We start from the raw sequence: 6,000 nt of genomic DNA, 5'->3' as shown, positions 1-6,000 counted from the left end.
GCTCTGAAATTAATAATATTCTTAATATTTTTATTCATTATTATCATTATTGTATAAATATATAGTGCTCCAATAAACTCTCATTGACCAAAACCTTCTATTTTTTTTTATAAAATGAATTTAGTTTTTCATTTCATGTTGATATGTGAATTAGATTGGAGTATTCAACTTTTATTTATTAAACAAACAAAATGAGAACATCCATAAGTAGCAAAGCATAAAAAAATGTGTATAGGAATTAAGTAGATTTAAAGATAATTTGTTGAAATAAAGAATAGATTTATTGGAGAAACACAAAACCTTATTTTATTTTTTATTATGAATATAATTATATAATGGATGCTTAGAACAATGAGAAATTTATAATTATCATTTCAAAAAAAGGCATAGTTGTTTAATTTATAATAATGCCTCTTAACCCTTAACAATTGGGCCCCTTGCCGCACCTTAATCAGTTGGGGGGGGGGGGGGGGGCGTTCAACGCTCCCCCATATTATCTCAGTTCCTATTAGAGCTAGAGGGCTAAAAATTTTTGTGCAAGTACCCTGTGTTATGATGAATTTCCGACCTTAAGTAAATCATAGACAATTTTCGCTTCCTTCACCCTTTTATTTAACAACCTTTGTTTTTAGGTCCTTTTTTACTTAAAAATTTCAAACGGCTGTATTTTTTTTATTTTTGAAGCTAGAATAAAATTTTTTTGGCAGAAAATGTTTATCTTTATGTAAATTTTATATTTGAAATATCAAATATAAATTTCAGCTGCCGCAGCTGTACTTGGCAGCTGCCAGCCGCCGCAGTCGGCGGTCGGCGAGAAAACGGCGGCGGATCTTTATGAAATTTTAATACGTTATGTAGACATGTAAGAAAAGCTTAAGTTTAAAATTTGAAGTCTCTAAGTCAAAAATTGCGGCCACAGGAGCCTTTTAAAGATTTCTGGAGACCTGGAGGATCAGGACCTGCAGGATCATACCTGGAACCTGAAATTGACTTGAACACCTGTATTTAATATGAGGATGTACTACTAGAGGATATTTTAGTATTTTGGTAAGATAAAATGCTTTGTTTAAGTTAAAAAATATTTTTGTTCTTTACCTGGATGACCCTGCAAGGTTTGCTGGCATTCTGTGCCCGCCAGGATGGAGATATTCAAAAAATTCCAACTCTCAGTTATGTGTCATACCCACACTTAAAAAGTCAAGCAGTTTGGGCTCTTTATCTTTCACACACAGAAAATGAGATAGAAAAAACCGGATGGGGGGGCGTTCAACGCCCCCCCCCCCCCGACTGTTAAGGGTTAAGAGACATTTTGTTGTATTTTTACAGTAGATTTTCTCCTATTTCTAGCCCCTGCAGATGGTCCTAACTCTGCCTGGCCAATACCCTAATCCTAGGGGGGAAAACATCTAACCTAACCTAAAATAACCTAACAAAAAATAACAACGAAATGCCACTAAAGAGGCATTGTCGTGTAAAGGACTATACCCTAAAAAATTTTGAAAATCAGACCAAAAACATCAAAGATATTTGAAATATTTAAAAAATATAAATATAGTCAAGACCTGCTAAAATCAGTCCGGCCACCATGGATGTTTTCATTGAACAATGGGAAATTTGATTTAGATATCCTTATCTAAAAAGTTTTGAAAATTAGACCATAAACACCTGAGATATGGGGAAAATGTGAAAAATATAAAAAAGCCAAAAATACTTTTACATAAATTGAATGGCTGTCCGGATATTGCCGATAGGCTAAGAGACTACTTAAATTATATATTCAGACAAATTAATTATAGAGTAGTTTCACTAATAAAAGATAGATTGATAAATCTGAATAACTTGATTTGTAGATGTAGTAATCACAACTAAATTTCCTAATATAATTATTGCTTATCAACAAAACTTTACTCTAAAAAGATGTCCTTGAAATTAATATATTTCATAAAATTTTCAAAAAAATAAATTGAGTGAAATATAAATATTATTAAAATCTACATGATAAAGAGAAACATAATTTTTAGTCATTATTAGTATTTACCCCTGATAGTAGATAGAAAAAAATGAGTGTAAAATTGCTGGAACAGTATGGGGCCATATTTGTTGTGACCTTAATAGTTCACACTGTATACACATGCTTGTTTTATTCCTTGATTCAAAACAAGATCACATCCCATCCTAAATAATGTTTGTATAATTTGTGATACATGAAATAATCCCAATCTTTAAGCTAGATGTTTCTGCATAATAACATTTTTCTCTCATTTTAATTCTAATCATTAACTTAAGGTAACCTGCATGCATATAGGAAATACTTTTAGTTGGTTTATAAAAGATTTTATAGTAGTATATTTATTCACATCCTTCCCAAATATTAATAAATTAACAATAAACAAAGATTTTTTTCTGCAATAAAAGGGTGTTATTAGTAGTATCACTCTCATAGTTCAATTGACCACATTACATATATTTCCTTCCAACAAAATTATCACAATTTCTTGTGACTATAGATACTTGCCCTGCGGGGTTCTCTTAAAATTTACTTAACTATAGCATCACAAGAAAGACTATTTAAAAGTTATTATTCAGAGGGTGGCATTGTTTGGCCCACTATCAATTATGAAGGATATTGCTACAGTATGTAAGAGTTCAAATCTAGCTTGAAAATACATGTGGAGCTTTATTTAGCATCACATAGTAAACCCTTCATAATAAAACAAGTTTAATTATACAGTAAACAAGGATGACAACATCCATAAGTAGCAAAGCTCAAAAATTATGGATAGACATCTGCAAAAAATTATCTTTTGAGAATGTCATAAAAAAATAAATCATGAAACCTTTTAAAATATGTATAAGGGTATTTTGAAGCATTTAGCTTATTCTTCTTGTAGTTTTTACAAGTATTATCTTTAAATGAATTAGTTTTAGAAAATATTTGTTTTTTTTGTTACAATTTGCATGAAATAGTCATATATTGCTATTATTGATAAACATCAAACACATACACTGTTATTTTGTGACACCATGGAAACTGTCCCAATTTTGTATAACTTTTGCGGAACATGTTCCAGTTACGTCATATTTTTTGTTCCCAAAAAAGGGAAGGGGGAAAGAAAATCTCTTCAAAAGAGATGGGGAAAACCCCCTTTTCTCCCATCTCTTTTTTCTTCCCCCTTTCCCTTTTTTTTCTTTCCCCCTTCCCTTTTTTGGGAAAGAAAAATATGACGTAACTGGAACATGTTCCGCAAAAGTTATACAAAATTGGGACAGTTTCCATGGTGTCTTATTTTGTGCTTCAATATTTATGGATGTTGTCATCCTTGTTTATTAACATAAATTAACATGAAATATTTAGAACTTTATATAAAATGTTAGTGTAGCAAACTTTTAGTCTATTATCACCTTTTAATTCTATGTTATCCAGCCCTTTTTAAATTTTTTTTAATACAAGGGGCTGTGGGGCTTTTAATGCTCCACAGACACTTTGAGAAAAAACAATTATTTTACACAGTGTTTTTTTTTATATTTAACTGAAAATTTCTTGACTCTCACAATGTTTAGATATAGAATGTTTATCCTATTACATCCTTATACTAAAGTAACAGGATGTTTGTGTGTCTGTGTGTGTGTCTGTACCGAAGGATCTCGCTAACCGTTGAAACGATTGGGTTCTCCTTAACAGGGTAGATTCTCATATGTCCCGGGAAGGTTTTTAACTATTTTGGGGGAGGGTACCACCACCCTCCCAAGAGAAATCACAATAAAATCGAAAAAAAAATTAAATATTTTCGCCGCATAGTGTCGCTAGCATAGTCGCGCTGCGTAGAAGCATGAATTTAAGAGCTGATAACATAGACAAATTATTTCTCAAATTAGATATTTAAAATAAATTAAAAACATTTAAATGCCCCTAGAGGCCTCTAGGGGCGTAGCCGCTAGTATTATATAAAGTAGTAAGCATTAAAGGCGCTGTAGCTGTAGGGGCTAAGCATAGATAAAAAAAATCTTCCCCTCACCCCTTATATTGGATTTATTTTAAAGTTAGGAGGGAGATGGGGAGGGGGCGGTCAGTACTCAGACACATCGCTTTCTCTTAGAATCTTATAAACACACTATTTTTAGTAGCAAAGCTATTATATAATTAAAAATGTCTGTCTGGACCTCTAAAATATTTTAGAACAAAATGTATATTTTTACACTAGTTTTTAGATGATTCAATTTTTAAGAAAAGAATCTGAATAAACTAATTTAATTTGAATGAGTATAAATACTTTATGGGAAATAAAATGTGTGTAAGGCTGAGAAATAATATGTTATTATAATAACCTTGAATACAGAATAGTGTAATTTCTTGTGAATATTTCTCTAACCAAAAGACTTCTTCTCTATAACTAACTGTACATATATCAACAATTACAACTTATAATCAGTTATAGAAAACTATTTAATTATATTCTTGGTAATAGTCCCTTTCGTGGCAACACCCCTAAAGGGGCGATTCGGCGTATTTTTAAATGGCTTTCAATAAGTTATTTTAGGTTAGGTTAGGTTACATTGGGGTAGGTGATTGCCCTGCAGGGATTGGCAATTAGCCGCGCAGGGTTAGAGCTCCCCGCAGGGGCTAGAAATAGGAGAAAAGCAACTGTGAAAATATGAAGAAACGCCCCTCCAGGAGCGTTGCCATTCTTTTTTTTTTTAATGACTTAAAATGCAAGGAAGATTTTTTTCTTTATTTTGAGCTCTGTTAATTATAGATGTTGTCATTCTTGTTTATTTCTGTCTCAAGTATTTATTCAATTTTTAAATTTCCTCCTTTCTACTGCTTTCTCTGTGAGATAAATATCAGAAAAAAACTTCATTCATAAATCATAGTTAAGAAAAGAAAGAATTATTACCCCTCCTCTCTCTCTCTCTTTCTCTTTAACTTATTTTAAAATAAATTACTCTAACAAATCTCTATTTAAACATATGCTTGACAAAAAACAAGCTTAATGATTTGTAGACACATATACACTCTTAAAATTATCTAAAGCAACAAGGATGACAACATCCATAAAAGCGAAGCACTAAAACGGTAGGACAAACGGACATTAACACTTGTATAGTGTCAGAACTGAATAATCAGAATATAAATGTATAACAGTCAAAGCAAAATTGTAAGTAAATTTGTTGAAAAACTGCTTGATACAGGATAATATTTATGGACATACTTACATTTTTAGGACTTAATTCGCTTCGCTTTTAAAAACAAGCTTAATGATTTGTAGACACATATATACTCTTAAAATTATCTAAAGCAAAAAAGAATAAACTTTAAATAAAGTAACAGGATTTCTGTCTGTCTGTCTCGCTAATTGCTGAACCTTTCCAAGGTAGCTTCTCATAAGTCCTGGGAAGGTAAACAACTCTTTTTGGGGGAGGGTACCACCACCCTCCCAAGAGAAATCGCACCTAGAAAAAAATACCCCCCTCCAAACATTTTTTTAAAACTAAAATTTTAAAATAAGGGGTGGGGGTTGGTCTACCTCCTCTGCCCCCTCGTTAAGTGCCCCCAAAAGGTCTCTAGGGGCGTAACCGCCAGTAAATAATAATTAACAAACTATTTGGAGTTTCCCCAAGCTTATGTCCTTTCATGCATGGAAACAAAGATATCTTAGAAGGACAGGAAATTTTATTTTACATTAGAGTATCCACATGAAAATAATTTTGTGTTGCCCCATTTTAATATGGAGGGAAATTGCCTCTTTATGAAAGTGTTTAAATCTAGCTTCACAACATTTGTGGAGCTTTCTGACACATTTTAGTCAGGGATCTAAAGGGATAAGACAATACCCGACTAATTGATGTACATTTCTAATGCTATAATACACATAATTACCCTTTCTGTATATTTCACTTGGTGGTTGAAACGTATAGACACTAAGTTTAATAAACCAACCAATTAAAATTCATTTAAGGTCCCCAAAGTTGTTTAGCCAACGAATAAGAAAAGGTTGTTAT

Source organism: Acartia tonsa, chromosome 15, assembly GCF_053477335.1.
Source record: "Acartia tonsa isolate MP-2025a chromosome 15, ASM5347733v1, whole genome shotgun sequence".
Classification (NCBI taxonomy): Eukaryota; Metazoa; Arthropoda; class Copepoda; order Calanoida; family Acartiidae; genus Acartia; species Acartia tonsa.
The sequence above is the reverse complement of the archived record's forward strand: the minus strand, read 5'-3'. Positions refer to the sequence as shown.